The following is a 17,111-nucleotide window of genomic DNA, read 5'->3' as shown; positions in this document are numbered from 1 at the left end:
GTCAACTCGGAGCCCCTGGATCTGGGTAAAGGCACTTGTTCCCACAGAGCTCACCTGGGAAGAAGGAATCACGAAAGCCTTGCCAACTGTTCGCAAGGCCTCTGGCGTCACCTAGCTTGTCTGGTCACTGAACGGACAGCAGAATGTCCTCACGTCTTCTCCAGCCACAGAGGAAACTTGACCCTCATTTCTTCATGGCGGCAGCTCACCAAGTCTTCTCATGGTGGGTCATCCGGCCAGATGGACCCCACTGTACATAGTAGCCAGGAGGCCTGAGCACTGCCCCCAAATGAAAGAAAAGAAAACACGCTAGAACTTGAACAAGCAGCATTGCACACAACTCACAAGTACGACACTGGACATTTTGCTAGAACTTTCTCTCCCAAAAGTCCTTCCTCCTCCCAGCAGTCCTGGGAGAGAAACAGTGCAGCCCTTGGAGGCCGAGTGCACGTGCTCCCTGGTAAAGGTGGTGATACACACACCCTCTGTGCCCAGGCCGACTCTGGGGACATCTCCTTCCCCTGGACAGCATGGCTGCCTCTTCCTTTAGCACTGACCTTCTGGCTGACCTTTGCTGACCTCGGGGACAGCACACACTCCTCTGTGTTAGAAAGTCTCCTTCGGTGTTTTTGAAGGTCATTAATGTCCATAGAACTCTGAACACACACAACTGCCTGTTAATGAAAAGCAGAAATGGGAGAGAGGATGTGGTCTTCTCCGTCCTGAGTGAGTCAAGTTCTGGGCCGGGTGCCTCATCCTGAGTCACTGGGCCGCTTCCTGCTGCTTCCTCATCAGCTCTGGGTCCTGGAAAACACATTGATGGTTTCCTTTCCTAAGCTCAGCAGAAGGTCTAGCCCAGCTCTTCACCGTTTAGTAGAAAAGAATTCAATGTTTGTCGAATGAATCCAGTATATAAAATTTCTCTTTTTATAGATGATCTGGCAAATAGTAAGATCTCTTAAGGAGAAGGTGAAATGAGAATTGGTGTAACGTGCTTTGCTGATCCTGTGTTCTTTTGAGCTTCAGCCAACAAAGTAGCTAAGTAGATGCTGCTGGTAAACGTGTTAACACCCTTGCTATAGGTCAGCTGATCATCCTCGGATGTCTCCACACTGACTAGGCACCTTCCTGCTCCATCCACCTCCTTGCAGAAATCAAATTAATCTACTATTAGAGGGACCACACCACAATTCTCATGGGTCCTTTGCCTTTGTAGGTCCTCCCCCCATTCTGATAGAATATTTGTGGGCCCAGTTATGGGCTGAAGTGTATGGCCCACCCCCAGCCCCACAAATTCACCTGTTGGAGTCTAACACCCAGGACCTCAGAATGTGACTCTTTTTGGAGATAGAGCTTTTAATGAAGTAATTAAGATAAAATGAGGCCACGAGAATGTCCCTAATCCTATCTGACTGGAGTCCTTATAAGAAATGATTAGGACACACAGAGACATCAGGGGTGAGCTCACAGAGGAAAGACCATGTGAAGAGGCAGCGAGAAGACGGCCGTCTACAAGCCAAGGAGAGAGTCCTCAGAGAAGCCAATCCTGCTGACACCTTGATCTTGGACTTGCAGCCTCAGAACTGTGAGGAAATAAATGTCTGTTTAGTAAGCCACCTAGACTATAGCACTTTGTTATGACATTCCAGGCAAACTAATCCAGGCCCTAAAAACTTTCATTTATTTCTGATGTGACAAAAAAACTAAAATGTCTTTGACCCTAAACGTTTATCTTTTTCTGGTTTTAAAAGAAATTGGAACATTTCTGTGGGCCCCTTGAAGTATGGTGGGCTTTGAGCACAGTGCCCCTCGTACCTGTTGGAGAAGTCAGCCCCACCATCACTGAGAGCACCTGGACCATTTTGCACTGAAACTGGTTTTCCCACTGATGCTGGTTTCCATCCCTGTATTCCACCCAGGGTGCCCTGCACAGCAGCTCTCATTTCATTATGACCCAAAGCCAGACCGCTGGGATAAACAAGTTTTTCCATTTTGTAATCCAGCCTCCTCCGAGAACCTTTGAGGGGTGAGGCAATTTAGAAATACTTTGATAAATGCCGATTTAATAATCAGCAAGGAGGCCTCAGACAATGATTCATAGTCAGAACAATGTGACCTCCAGGTGACTGCCCCAGCAGTGGGCAAAATCTCTCAGTCCCCTTGATTAAACTCATTGATGCATTTGAAATCCAAGTAAGATTCCAGAGGTGGAAAGGACTCGTAAGAGGTCACAGAGAGTGTTTCACTTAGCACGAAGCAATTATACAAATTTTATGTGTGACTTTGATGAGACAGAGGGGTTATTCATTAGATCAAGAAGCCACTTGAGCTCTCTTTATTACCTTGCCATTGTCCCCCAGTTCGGCAGGGCTTGGGCAGGGCTGGGGCCCAAAACAAGAGGATTCTGTGGGGAAATGTGGGCCCATCCAGTGTAGAAGGGGGCTGGACATGTCAGCCGGGGGAGGCATCTACGAGAACACAGAGACATGAAAGAGGCTGGCATACTCAAGGCAGGCAAGTGGGTGGGACCGAGTCAGGGATGCAAAAGGAGAAGAGAGGACCTAAAGGCAGAAGGGGCTAGACTTCTGGGGGGCTCTTAAGCATCCCATGGGGCTGAGCTTCACAGAGCCCATTCCCAGGAGATCCTGATGTTTCCAGAACAGGAGATGTGAAGCTGTGTGTAGTGGACTGAATAATAACCACCACCCCCCCAAAAGATGTCCATGGCCTGATCCCCCAAATCTGTAACTATGTGACCTTAAATGGCAAAAAGGGAATGTGCAGATGTGATTAAGACAAAGGTTTTGAGATGAAGGGATTAACCTGGATTATTGGGTGGGGTCAAGACTCAGAGGAGGAGGTGTGAAAAACAGAGGCAAAAATAAGAGAGAGAGAGAGAAAAAAACTGGAAAGGCAAGAAAGCAGAGCCTCTTCTAGAGCCTCCAGAAGGAGCACAGTCCAGCTGACCTATTTTAGGATGGCCCTCCAGAACTGTAGTATAATACGTTTGTGGGTTTTTTTTAAGGCCACCCAGTTTGTGGTCATTTGTTACAGCAGCCATAGGAAACTAATACATGTGTAAGAAATGGCATCACATCCGACCCTGAGCAGGCACAGCTGTCTCCTCTGGAGATACGATCATTCTGCCCAAGGGTCCCCAAGACCAGCCAGCCCACAGCCAAATCACCGTTCTCCTAGTTTTTCATCTTCGACAGGAATCTTAGTAGTAAGTTGGGAAAGGCTGTCTCAGGGGCTGCTAGCCCCATACAATTTTAAACCAGAAGTCCACTACTGAAACTTGATAGATTTTTAATAATATTCAAAACAAGAGTAGTTGCCATGGCAAATACCATGAATATCACTTCAGCAACTCAGAGATGCTATCGCTTAAATAATTAATTGAGGTGTTGGCTGTTTTCGCTGCCCTGTGGGTAAACACTGGCTGTATGTGATCTTTTTTTAAGACAATTGACTCTAGATGTTTACTTCTGTCCCTTTTAAATATAATATCCAATGCTTCCAGGGAAATGCTTTTAGTCATAAGTGAGTTCTGTATTCTTCACTTAATCAAGTGATTCATGTGGCCCCAGAGTCACTGGGGAGAAGTTAAAAGATGACAGTCTTCAGCTCGGTTCATAGAAGGAATTTCCATGAATTAGATTTGGGGAATGGAAGCCACAGACTGGACCGTTCTGTGGATTAAGCAGGATGGTGTGAGATACTGACAAGATCTTTCCTTGCCCTCAGAAGTTACTCAAGAATGAAGCGCTTGCCACGAAGATGACACACCTCTCCGGGTTTCACCTCTCCAGGGCCACCATCAGAGAGGAGCCGATGTGCAGCATGAAACTCTCTGCTGTCCCCATGGAAAGAGAGGCCAAACTGGTCAGAGGCTGCTGCCATTGAGAGCGGGGCCGGGAGAGTCAAGGTTGATTGCCTTTTGTGCAGAAAACGCTGATGCTGAAGAGCCAAAACCATACTTTCCTCCTCATCTCTCCCTGGGACCTTCCCCTTAAACTGCCTTTCCTTTGAGAACCAGGATAGCATCACTAAAGTCCAAGAATGGTGAACAGCAGCATGTCTATACTCGAAATTCAAGAAAGAAAAGGGTTGACTGTTCTTGGCCATAGTAACCACCACAGTCAGTTTTTATTTTTTTAATTGAAGTATAGGTGATTTACAATATTTCAGGCATACAGCAAAGTGATTCAGTTATGTGTGTGTGTGTGTGTGTGTGTGTATTCTTTTTCAGATTCTTTTCCATTATAGGGTATTATAAGACATTGAACATAGTTCCCTGTGCTATGCAGTAGGTCCTTGTTGCTCATCTATGTTATATACAGCAGTGTGTATCTTTTAATCTCAAATTCCTAATTTATCCCTCCCCTCGCTTCCCCCTTTGGTAACCATAAGTTTGTTTTCTATGTCTGTGGGTCGATTTCTGTGTTGTAAATAAGTTCATTTGTATCATATTTTTAGATTCCGCATATAAGTGATATCACATGGTATTTGTCTTTCTCTGTCTGACTTACTTCACTTAGTATGATAATCTCTAGGTCCATCCATGTTGCTGCAAATGACATTATTTCATTCTTTTTATGACTGAGTAATGTTCCATCGTATGTACGCACCACATCTTTTTTATCCATTCAATGGACATTTAGGTTGTTTCCATGTCTTGGCTATGGTAAATAGTGCTGCTAGGGACATTGGGGGGCATGTGTCTTTTCGTATTAGAGTGTTCTCCGGATATATGTCCAGGAGTGGGATTGCTGGATCATCTGGTAACTCTATTTTTAGTTTTTAAAGGAACCTCCACAGTCAGTTTTTAAACTTGTCTCCATCGGTGAAAAACATCTTCCTCCCATTGGTGGGTACACTTTAAGAACCAGTCAATCAGTAACAGCTAAATCCCAGTCAGTAACCACCGTTCCACACTTAAAGGACAGCTATTCCTTTGAAGAAAGTCCTTCAATCCCCGAATCCATGCTTCTCAAATCCTATATAGGATCAGCAGCTTGCTTTTTTACAGACTCACGGGTCCAACAAGCATATCTCTCCCTTCCTTAGAGAGCAATGCTCTCAGCTTTGGTTTCAGATATCAACAGTAGAGGTTGCCTCTTGCTTGAAAGTAGCTGAACCACTAACCCCACAAAGTCAGCGGTATGCTGGTAAATTTTTAACAACCAGCTCTCCAGATGGAAAAAAAAAGTTCTGATGTGTGGCTTTTGCCAATTCCCATGGTATAAATACTCCCACCAAGGCTATTTCAAGATGCCAATCTGCTCACAGAATTCCCGAAAATTTAATAATCGGCTCTTATGAGGTGGTTCTTGCCATCTCCATCATACCACTGACTTAGTGCTGGGGATGGAAAGGCTCCATCATTATCCAGTGGTAGAGTGGGTATCACGGAAGGTGGATGGGCTTAAGCTACACTGTTGGCAGCATCTAAGAAGACTGCCTACTTGGCAAGAGAGCCCAGAAGCAGGAGGTCAGGAGATGGACCACAGTGGTGGGAGCTGAGGGGTAGATGAGGCTATCAAGTCTTAGCTTGTTCTCCAGTCCCTGGACACGTGAGAGCCAGTGCGTAGATGCCTGCTGCAGAAAGAGAACTCATGGCTGCTCCAAGCAGACAGAAGACCATCCATCAACAGTCACAGGTCCAGCACCTTGCTTCCACAGAGAGAGAGTTGCCATATATGGGAGCCATGGTTCCACCAAACCAGGAGGGGACAGCCGATCCACACATAGGGATAGAGAAGGGGACAGATTTTCTCCTTTCCCTCCTTAGTGCCCCAACCCCAGGTCAGGAAGAAGGAGGCCAGACCCAACAGCCTCCATTCCAAGCCATTAGAGCCTGCCCAGAACCTTAAGTCAAATATGAGATTGAAACTAGTGAACAAGACTGAACCTCAATAATAAAATGAGATTTCTTCAGTAGGTGAGCAAGCCTGGAAGGTTATGAGATCCAGGTAAAGTTGTGGGAAGGGAGGCTGCTCCCTGGTGGGAAAGGCAGATGGATCCAATCAGATCCTGTGGAAAGAGTACGGCCCCTGTCACAGCACTGCACAGGGAAAGGCCCCCAAAGACGAGTTGCTGAGACACCCAGCCGTCCCCAAGATCCCTGCCTCCATTCGAGGTCCAGCCTCATTTAAAATGCCCTACAGACATTGCTCAGAGGCTTCAGGTTGCTGTGTGTGTTGGTGCCATGAAGAGCGCTCCCTCTTCATGGCACCAACAATGGAGCCATTCAGGAATCGAGGCTGCTGACAACTCTGCCACCTTCCCTGCATGGCTTCCAAAGTCAAAGTCACCCTGGGCATTGACGTCCAGCCAACAGATGGTCCAAGAGCATGGAAGTTAGGACATGGGGAGCTTCACCAGGCCAGACATGGTACACATCGATTCTGCCCAGATCACACTGGCGAGATGCAGTTACGGACACATTCCTCTGCAGAGGCTGGGAAATGTGACCCCGCTGAGAACTCAGAAAGACAAAGAGATGATTCAGGTACTCAGCTGGCAGTGTGCCACATCTGCATCCCTACAGACGCAATCACTCCTAATATTCTAGAGTTTACACTTCCACACGTCTTACGCACATTTTTGTACTTTGTAACAGACTCATGGACTGCTTTATAAACTGCTTATTTCACAAGGCGGATTATAAACATCTTTTTTAGTCCACTGATACTTCTATATCATGAATTTAATGATTACACAGTAGACCATTGGACGTAGATGCCATAATGTAATTAATCAGCCTATCATGTGACAAGGCCTGACTTGTGTGGGTAATTTTTTTCTTCTTCTCTAATTAAAAGTCTCATTTATTTTTATTCTTCTTTTAGTAATTCAAGTGCTTGATGTTTTGAGGTTCAACAGTATTTCCTAACCACTCAGATTGCAAAAACAAGCGTGGCGTTTAGCATATTGTGGGCAGGTGGGAGGGGGTGAAGCACAGAGCAAATAATCACGCACTTCAGTGTACAATGACAAACTAAGATGTTATTAAAGGGAAAGAACACAGTGCTGGGAGGGGATCACAGAAGAACCTGACTGAACGATGGATGGATTGGGAGGGCTTGGTCGCAGGAGGCTCTTCCCTAAGAAAGTGGCATTTAGCTAAAATCTGAGGACTCTCTCAAACCTCTTACGTCGCTGGTCTCGAGTCATCTTGCCAGGAGTTTAAAATTTGATGCTTACAGCACTTAATTTGAAAGAGAATATATTTTGAATCATAGCATCAACAGCGAAAGAAACACGAGTTTAAATTCTGCTTTCAAGGTCAAGTCTCCTAGCAGAGGCCAAGCATGTAGGAAGGTGTCCCCAAGCTGCCTTATGCCTGCCTGCCATTCTTGGAAAGAACTGAGAGGGGAGAAAATTCCATCCATGCCAGCCAGGGGCCTTTGAGCCAAGAGTAACAAGACTGGGTCCTGAATGTCGCAGTCTGTGGCCAGTGCCTCTGGGTGGTGTGACTTTGCCGCTGAGCTGGCCCAGTGGGGCTGTGGAGACACATTCAGCCTGTCACTTGGTAAAGTTTTAGCAGAATTAAAAGGCTTTAAGTGGCTAAGAGTACTGGGCTGTGGAATTCTTTTCAGTTCCCACTGAACATTCACACCAAGACGCAACTGAGTGTCCAAAACCTGACACCATTACATAGGAAAGAATTCACTTCAATGAAATGAATCACTGATTGCAAACATAGCCTTCAGGCACTTGGGGCGGAGGTGGTTCTAATTTCTCAAGAACAAAGGCATGGCAGACTCTAGGTCCACCTACCTCACCACAAATAACTCAGTTTCATTTTTTATGGCTGAGTAATATTCCATTGTTATATATGTGCCACATCTTCTTTATCCATTCATCTGTTGATGGACATGTAGGTTGCTTCCATGTCCTGGCTATTGTAAATAGATCTGCAATGAACATTTTGGTACATGACTCTTTTTGAATTCTGGTTTTCTCAGGGTACAGAGTGAAGTAACTCAGAAAGAGAAAAGAAATACCGTATGCTAACACATATATATGGAATCTAAGAAAAAAAAAAAAGGTCATGAAGAACCTAGGGGCAAGACGGTAATAAAGACACAGACCTACTAGAGAATGGACTTGAGGATACGGGGAGGGGGAAGGGTAAGCTGGGACAAAGTGAGAGAGTGGCATGGACGTATATACACTACCAAATGTAAAATACATAGCTAGTGGGAAGCAGCTGCATAGCACAGGGAGATCAGCTCCAGCTCGGTGCTTTGTGACCACTTAGAGGAGTGGGATAGGGAGGGTGGGAGGGAGGGAGACGCAAGAGGGAAGAGATATGGAAACATATGTAAATGTATAACTGATTCACTTTGTTATAAAGCAGAAACTAACACACCATTGTAAAGAAATTATACTCCAATAAAGATGTTAAAAAAAAAAAAAAGAACAAAGGCATGGCAGTTTGACAGCTTTGTTGACTGTCACAGAAACTTTCCATGAAAGGGGGTCAGTTGCTTCATCCCCGGGAGGTCTGAAGAAGGTTTATTCTGGCCTTAAATGGGACATGAGAGGTGGAACCTTAGCAAAAAATGAGCCCTTCCTTACAGTAACTTTATCTTCTGCCTTCAAAGTGTTCAGTAAAGAAAGACCTTGCTGATCTTAAGGCCGCTCAGAAATTTCTGGAACACTCTCCTTAACGTGCAGGAATCTTCTAGAAAATGGTCTGACTGACTCATGCAAAGCAGGCAAAGCCTGGGGAAGCAGCTGTGTGGGTCCCACTAGCACGTGTGTCAGTGGCCTCACGCCCAGGCCCTGTCCCCCACTCTCCCAGGTGGGTCTACTCTGATGCTATAACTTCAAGGCCATGGAAAGAACCCTCTGGTCCATAAATGAATGGAGTTGAGCAAATCTGTCCACACTGGTCATTTCAAAAGCAACACCAAATGCTATAGAGTAATGACCCTAGACCAGGAGCCCTGGATCTGAATCCCAGCTCTGTCACCTACTAACAGTGTAACTTTGAACAAGCTCCCTAATCTCTCAGCCTCTGTGTCCTCATCTGTAAAATGACAATGATGACAAGATCTAACCCATAGTCTTAGTGGGAGGATTAAAGACGCTGATATATGGAAAGTACTCAAAATAGTGCTGGGTCGGTGGTAAGAGCTTAATAGGTGTCATTACTATTAAAGCATCCTTAAAAACCGTCTGGGCGGATGCGGGGCCGCCCTGGACAGCAGGCTTGGAGCACAGGGTCTCATCAGGCTTCACAAGCCCTTCATCTCCCAGGCTAGTGGGACAGATTCCAAAACGGGCTTCCCCATCCCTGGCTGCACACAGCACCCCTGCCCTCGCCCGCTTCCCGGCCCTGCTTGCCGGCTGTGCCCCGCAGCCTCAGCTGTGGCCCTGACCACTGTCGGGGGATGTGGTGGTCGAACCATGTGGTCCTCAGGCAAAGTCCTTGGCCCCATTGACCCTCTCTGGTCTCCTGCCCACGGTCAGGATGACAACGCCCACCTCTCCGGGTCGCTGTGGGGATGGCACCAGCCAAACCCAGGCTGCAGCGCCCAGGCCCTGGATGCTGAGCCCTTATCCATGCCAGGTGGCCATCTAGTGCCCGAGGAGAGGAACTGAACGGCTCCCATCTCAGGCGGCCGGGGATTCCGGGAAGGTAGGACTGGAAGATTCCACGGCAATTGTTAAATCCCAAGGACCACTCATTTTAAGAATCCGTTCTAAAGAATCCCAGATCCGGGCTCTCGGGGACTCGATGTGCATTTTTTAACAACTCGAGATGCTAGGGCCCTATTCCACGGTTGTCCCGTTCCTTATATTTTTTAAATTGCTCCTTTACCCCAACGTTTCCAAAAATGAATAGCAGTTGGAGGTAGAAAGGATAGGGCTGGGCTGGGCCTGACTCTTGGTGTATGTATCGTTGTTGCCAAGCTTCCATTTTATTTTCATTTCTTTTCCCTGGTTATTAAGCACCTGCATCGTTCCCTACGTGCTACTAAGGTCTGGGAATAGAAAGTAACAAAATGTACACGGTCTCCGCCCTCGTGGGCTGCGGCAAGGCCAGAGAGGAACAAAGTGCAGTCATTGGATGGGAAGTGAGGAGGGCTTGGACCGGGGTCCTCATCCCCCCTGCACATCACCATCACCCGGCAGGCCTGGAAACTCATGACCAGGCCGCCACACAGACTCTCAAATTCAACCCTTCTGGGCCAGACATAGTGCTTTAAAGGTCCGTGGTGCAGATTGCCCCACAGAGGGCGGCTTAACTCCCATTCCAAACTGGTTAGGATAATAAGACTGGGCCCCAAGAGGATGGGGAAACGTTTATTGCTCACATCCCAGGACTCCGGGGAGATCGGGTTGGCTGCAAGCCAGTCAAGGAGCTTGAGGGGGTGATGGGGGTGACTCTGGTAGGAGTAGACAGCAGGTTGGTGTTCCGGCACATGGGCCAGGATTTGAACTTCCCACTGTGCCAAGGGAGGGGGGTCCCTCAGCCTTCTAACCAGCCTGCCCGAATGTGGGCAGATGGGGAGGGAGTGGATGGCGTCTGAAGACTCTCAGTGGCCAAATATCACGAACGGAGGCTTCCTTTATTTCATTCCCCAGGCAGCCAAGGCTGAGAACCGCTGCCCGAGACCACCAGTGTTTCCCCACCCCCCAAAAAGAAGATTCGAGGGAACTTGTTAAAACACTGATTCCTAGGCCCTCACCCAGCCCCACTGGATAAGAATTTCCAGGAAAGAGGCTGGGAATCTGTGCCTCCGTCCAGAGGGTACTCATTCTCTGGGAAGTGTGAGAAAGCTGGGCTAGATGCTGGCCCAGCTGAAGATCACTTCTGCTGTGAGTCCCTTCACAGTTGACAAAGGGTTTTACACAAGCTGTGTCACTTGACTTTCATGCCAGCGAGGAGGTAGGGAGGCGGGATGTTCACGTTCATTTTCAGAAGAGGCGCCAGGAGCTCAGGGATGTCAAAGGGCTCAGGCATCCACAATGCTTGTTGAAGGCCTGGAGACTCCCCTTTCAAGTGATACTGCCATGGATACCAGCGGCTCTGTCCTGGGGTGGGGGTCCCGGGGAGATTCCCTTTAGCCTTCTGAGCTTGTATCTTCCACTGGAGATGTCCATGTCCTCTGCGTTTCAGATCTCACCATTTTTGAGCTGATAGACACAACTACAAAAGCTTGGGAGTGTCTCCTATTGTCATGAGCCAAGGAGGTGCACAGTCTCAGAATGAGCCTCCCAGCCACTCTGTCCCCCTGTGGTCACCAGCCCTGTCACATGAGGAGTCAATTGGATTTGGAGAACTTATGGGTGTAATTCACCACTCTTCAGATAGAGTGTGTCCGGCACTAAATCAATGACTTCACACACATTCTTCTGTAGCAAAAAACCTCAGACGGGACCATTGTTGTTCAGCCCAGGAAGTAAGATACCTACTTGTAAGAAGTTCGTTGATCTGGTCAGTTGAGAGGTCTGTGAGTTCCTGCTGACTTACCACATGGTCCTGGGCACTGGGCGGAGGGTGGAGCTGACTGTAAAATGACCACAGCACACTTAGTGCTTGGAAGGAATCAAAATTTCGTTGGATTAGAACAAACACTTTTTTTTTTTTTTTTTTTTTTTTTTGCGGTGCGCGGACCTCTCACTGTTGCGGCCCCTCCCGCCGCGGAACACAGGCTCCGGATGCGCAGGCTCAGCGGCCATGGCTCACGGCCCCAGCCGCTCCGTGGCATGTGGGATCTTCCCGGACCGGGGCGCGAACCCGCGTCCCCTGCATCGGCAGGCAGACTCTCAACCACTGCGCCACCAGGGAAGCCCCCAGAACAGCCACTTTTGAAGATAGTTTGGCAGCTTCTTAAAAAGTTAAGCACACACTTATCATATAAGCCAGCAATTCCACTCCTGCGTATCTACAAGAGAAATGAAAACACGTGTCCACACAAAAACCTGAACATGAATGGTTAGCAGCATTATTCGCAATAGCCAAAAAGTAGAAACAACACAAGTTTCCACCAAATGATGAATAGATAAGCAAAGTGGAGTATGTTCATCCAATGGGAAAGTTCTTGACACTGAAAAGGACCAGACTCCTAATAGGTGCAAAAACATGGATGAACTCCCAAAACATGGTGCTAAGCCAGACACAGAAGACTACATGTAGAACGATTTCATGTATTCGAAATTTCTAGAAAAGGCAGAAGAGTGGCAGCAGAAATCAGATCAGTGGCCGCCTCGGGGGGGCTGGGAGTAGGGATGGACCGACACTTTGGACTGGTGATGGAAATGTTTCTAAACTAGATTGTGGTGATGGTTACATGACTGTATAAATGTACTAAAAGTCACTGAACTGTACACGTTAAAAGGGTATGTAGGGCTTCCCTGGTGGCGCAGTGGTTGAGAGTCCGCCTGCCGATGCAGGGGACGCAGGTTCGTGCCCCAGTCCGGGAAGATCCCACATGCCGCGGAGCGGCTGGGCCCGTGAGCCATGGCCGCTGAGCCTGCGCATCTGGAGCCTGTGCCCCGCAACGGGAGAGGCCACAACAGTGAGAGGCCCGTGTACCGCAAAGAAAAAAAGGTATGTAGATAATACCTCAATAAAGCTGTTTGAGAAATCTGGTTGAGTAAAGCAAAACACAACTTAGGAAACACATGGTGACGATATAGAAGGCCTCGTATTTCAAGGTATCGCTTGATTTTGGATTCACCTTTCTATTCCCCAAAGCAGATCGTGCATGGCCTGTGTCAACCAGAAGCTCAGCACAGACTGAAAATGAGGAAGAGATGCACCGAGCTGGCTGCTTCCTCAGTGCCACTCATGTCCTAAGCGCTCCTTGCATTATCTCATTCAATCCCCAAGGTGCACCTAGGCGGGCACCACGTCATCATCATTATCCCCGGTTTACAGCTGGGGATGGAGAAGATACATACCCCGTCCCAGGTCCCAGGCTGGGAAGCAGGGGGCTGGAACTGGCACCCAGAACCACCGTTCTGAGCTGGGCCTGTGCTTTGGCCCATTTTCTCATTTGCCCCTGGCATCGGCCTCCTTTTCCTGTGGGGAGACATCATTGCACACAGGGCTCATTTTGGACGAAGGCCACATCCAGAGTCTCCTGTGTGGATGTGGTGGGCTCTTTTTTTTTTTTAGTGTATTATTATTATTATTTTTAACATCTTTATTGGAGTATAATTGCTTTACAATGGTTAGTTTCTGCTGTATAACAAAGTGAGTAGCTATACATACACATATATCCCCATATCCCCTCCCTCTTGCGTCTCCCTCCCACCCTCCTTATCCCACCCCTCTAGGTGGTCACAAAGCACCTCCCTGTGCTATGCAGCTGCTTCCCACTAGCTATCTATTTTACATTTGATAGTGTATATAAGTCCATGCCACTCTCTTACTTCGTCCCAGCTTACCCTTACCCTTCCCTGTGACTTCAAGTACATTCTCTATGTCTGCGTCATTAATTCCTGTCCTGCCCCTAGGTTCTTCAGAACCTTCTTTGTTTTTTTTTTAGATTCCATATATATGTGTTAGCATATGGTATTTGTTTTTCTCTTTCTGACTTACTTCACTCTGTATGACAGACTCTAGGTCCATCCACCTCACTACATACAAATAACTCAATTTCATTTCTTTTTATGGCTGAGTAATATTCCATTGTATATATGTGCCACATCTTCTTTATCCATTCATCTGTCGATGGACATTTAGGTTGCTTCCATGTCCTTGCTATTGTAAATACTGCTACAATGAACATTCTGGTACATGACTCTTTTTGAATTATGGTTTTCTCTGGGTATATGCCCAGTAGTGGGATTGCTGGGTCATATGATAGTTCTATTTGTAGTTTTTTAAGGAACCTCCATATTGTTCTCCCTAGTGGCTGTATCAACTTATATTCCCACCAACAGTGCAAGAGGGTTCCCTTTTCACCACACCCTCTCCAGCATTTATTGTTTGTATATCTTTTGATGATGGCCATTCTGACTGGTGTGAGGTGATACCTCATTGTAGTTTTGATTTGCATTTCTCTAATAATTAGTGATGTTGAGCATCCTTTCATGTGTTTGTTGGCAGTCTGTATATCTTCTTTGGAGAAATGTCTGTTTAGGTCCTCTGCCCATTTTTGGGTTGGGTTGTTTGTTTTTTGATGCTGAGCTGCATGAGTTGCTTGTATATTTTGGAGATTAATCCTTTGTCCGTTGCTTCATTTGTAAGTATTTTCTCCCATTCTGCGGGTTGACTCCCAAGTTGGCCCCTCCAGGCACAGCCTCGCTCCTCACAGTGCAAGGGCGTTTCCAGCTGTGTGGAGGCAGCCCTGTAGGGACACAGTGTTAGCATCTCACACACATGGGGGCCAAAAATCAAGCTGACTGCATCCTTTTCCGCTCCTCCAGGTCTGTGTGACTTAGTTTGCTAGAGCTGCCATGGCAAAGTATGGCAGACTGGGTGGCCTGAACAACAGGAAGTTATTTTCTCATAGTTCTGGATGCCAGCAGTCTGAAATCTGGCCATGGCAGGGTTGGTTTCTTCTGAGGCCTCTCGCCTTGTCTCGTACACGGCTGTCCTCGCATGGGCCTCCTTCGCACTGTGTGTCACCTGAGGCCTGATTGCCTCTTCTTATAAGGATATCAGTCCTCTTGGATTAGGGGCCACCCCAAAGACCTCATTTTAACTTAATTACCTCTTTAAAGATCTTAGCTCCAAATACAGACACCTTCTGAGGTAATATGGGTTAGCCCTTCAACACATGAATTCTGGGGGGACAGAGTTTGGTCATAACCGCCATGTCTCAGCAGGGGCCTTGTCTTGCCTGCTCCCCTGGTTACTCCAAGCCTGCAGGTCCTGTCTGTCCCATATCCTCCCTCCATGGCCCCATTACATTCTGAGTAGCTCGTTCATCTCACTGACAATCAGGCTCACCCAGAGCCAGTTAAAGAGCTGTTCAGTGATGGTCATGGAAGATAAGAAGGGAAAGAGAGTAGCCGACGGGAAACCAGGAGGTATCCAAAGGGAGGAAGAAAATGTGAAACGACCCGGGAAAGATGCTACTAAGAAGGGCTAGAGGACATCTGTGCGCTTCTAGCCAAGGAGACGATGGGCTGGAAGAAGGCTGTGAGCGAGCACCGAGCAGCAAAAGCTCACCTGAACTCTGCGCTCGTGAGGACGAAGAACCAGCCCAGGGTCTGCACGTGACCAGTTCTCTGCAGAAGAGCACGGGATTGATGGAGGCCATGCAGAGTCTTACGAAGATCTCAGAAATCCAGGCTGCCCTGAGGGAGCCGTGGAGTTATGACAGAGACGGGGATCCTGGAAGAGTGTTCCAGGACACTTTTGAAAGCATAAACAGGAAGAAGTGGAAGAAGTGGAAATGGAAATTGACAAAACTGTGTTTGACATTATAGGAGGGCCTTGGGCAAAGCACCTGGTAAAGGGACTGAGACTCTTCCAGAGCCTGGACCTGCAGGAGCGATAGGGACTCAGAAGGGGGAGGGGGAGGGGGCGCAGAGGTGCTGTAGGCCATGCAGCATCCCTCCCCTCACCACGCTCCGCAGTGAGAGGCCAGCAGCTGTGCCCACCCACAGTCACTCTGAAGCAGCCACCCTTTCCTGCACCTCCGTCATGAGGCATTGCATTCTGGAGAAGGTTCTCTGCTAATATAACTCCTCTGTCCGCAGAGGTTGTGAGAGGCTGTCTTAGGTCTCAGAGGGATTGTTCTTGTGAGGGGTGATGTAATTAAGTGCGTTATTTTTATGGGGATAAACAGAAGCCTCTTGCTGTGGGAAGGGCAAAGAATTCTGTCTCAACACAAATCTGAGGATAGAGTGGATTGCCTGAAAGTTGAGAACGCTGCACCTAGTTCCAGTCCGTTAAACACTATATCAATGGCTTTTAATACATTTCTGCTTTACAAAAAAGCAGTGGTCCCCAGGAGCAGCTGTGCTCTACCTGAATCTGGTCATAGCGTGAATATTCCAGGTGCCCAGCGTATAGTAAACAGTAAAGAATGGTAACGGTATCAGCAGTGATGGTAAGAGTTGATGCTGTTATTGTTCTGCCTCTAGTGTTCCGTCTAGGACAGCTCTGCTTTCTTTGGCCTCCTTCTACTCCTGATGCAGGATGCCCTTGCCTGTTTGTGCCCCCCTTTAGGTTTCTATCTCCACCTGACTTCTGCTTTACAGTCTTAGCTGATGGATCTCCAGATTCTCCCCCTAGAAAGTTCTGTTTCTTTTTCAATTCTTATTTCTGCTCCAGACCTACTTTTTTTTTTTTTTCACTAGTTCGCCCTCAATTTCTCTTCTATGTTCCAAAATCCTCACCTTGAGACTTTTGGTTTAAGTACACATAAATCCTAAGTCATTTATACTGGACATAATTAGACAAAGAAGGGGCTGAGAACCGAGAACGTGGTAGACTTGACGGCCCAGACATGGTGAAGAGGTTTACAAAGAGCCTTGGAGAAGATGAAGAAAATGAACCCAAGCTTTGGGCACATACCTCAGCAGTCTATAGATGGGGTCCGTAGCCTGGCTTTGGCACGAAGCTCTCTCATGGGCACAATGGGAGCATATGACCCTTTGTCTATTGGGCAGGGCTGAGAAATAACAAATGGGAACCAGAAAAGCTCATTTCTGGGCTGTTCACCTCAGTGGGGACCTTAACACCTATCAGTGCCTGGTTATTTTGGAATTCTGAAAGTTAATTACACCCTCTTGCTTTGCACCCCTCTTCTTCGTGGTCCCATTTGAGCTGGAAGTGCCACTGTCATCTCTCTCTACCAAGCTCATTCCCATAATTTCTGTTCTTCGTCTCCCCTCACTCAACTTTTCACTCTTCCTCTGCCCCCCAAATATTCCATATTCTCCAGGATGGGGGGGAACAATTTCATGGTTAATACACCAACCAAAGAATGAAACACTTCACCAAATGTTCCTTCTCCAATCTTGCCTTAACACAAGCCCGGTGCACCCTGGGGGTAGTGTTCCCCAAGACTCTTCCGGTGGAGACTGATGGGTTTCTGACACCACCATACTCCCCCTACTCACTACTGCATCCAGGATATGACCCCTCCTTCTTAATAGCCAGCTGCCCACCAGACATCTCCAAC

The sequence above is a fragment of the Neophocaena asiaeorientalis genome, unplaced genomic scaffold, assembly GCF_003031525.2.
Source record: "Neophocaena asiaeorientalis asiaeorientalis breed wild unplaced genomic scaffold, Neophocaena_asiaeorientalis_V1.1 scaffold294, whole genome shotgun sequence".
Taxonomy (NCBI): domain Eukaryota; kingdom Metazoa; phylum Chordata; class Mammalia; order Artiodactyla; family Phocoenidae; genus Neophocaena; species Neophocaena asiaeorientalis.
The sequence above is the reverse complement of the archived record's forward strand: the minus strand, read 5'-3'. Positions refer to the sequence as shown.